Source organism: Dasypus novemcinctus, chromosome 3, assembly GCF_030445035.2.
Source record: "Dasypus novemcinctus isolate mDasNov1 chromosome 3, mDasNov1.1.hap2, whole genome shotgun sequence".
NCBI classification, from domain to species: domain Eukaryota; kingdom Metazoa; phylum Chordata; class Mammalia; order Cingulata; family Dasypodidae; genus Dasypus; species Dasypus novemcinctus.
Window position 1 is genome coordinate 182,187,515 of NC_080675.1, and position 238 is coordinate 182,187,752.

The 238-nt window shown below is 46.2% G+C and overlaps 1 non-coding gene across 1 annotated transcript; it reads right to left on the reverse strand.

Moving 5' to 3' along the window:
- Positions 1-144: 144 nt before the first annotated feature.
- Positions 145-238, reverse strand: LOC111763397 (small nucleolar RNA SNORD116). The gene has a single exon (XR_002796277.1). It is a non-coding gene; the product is annotated as a small nucleolar RNA SNORD116 (small nucleolar RNA).

The following is a 238-nucleotide window of genomic DNA, read 5'->3' on the forward strand; positions in this document are numbered from 1 at the left end:
TAGTGCTATGTGTAAAACTGAATCTCTCTAGTGCCCTGAAGACAATAGACACCACAGTGAAAAGGCCTGGGCTAGGAGGGCAGACCACCCATGAAACGTGTGTGTCCTTTGTTCATAGAGTAACTTAGAAAGAGACAACGTGCTGGACCTCAGTTCGATGAGAGGAGACGGTAGGGATTTCTCACTCATTTTGTTCAGCTTTTCCAAGGAATGCTGATTAGGGTGTCATCATCGATCC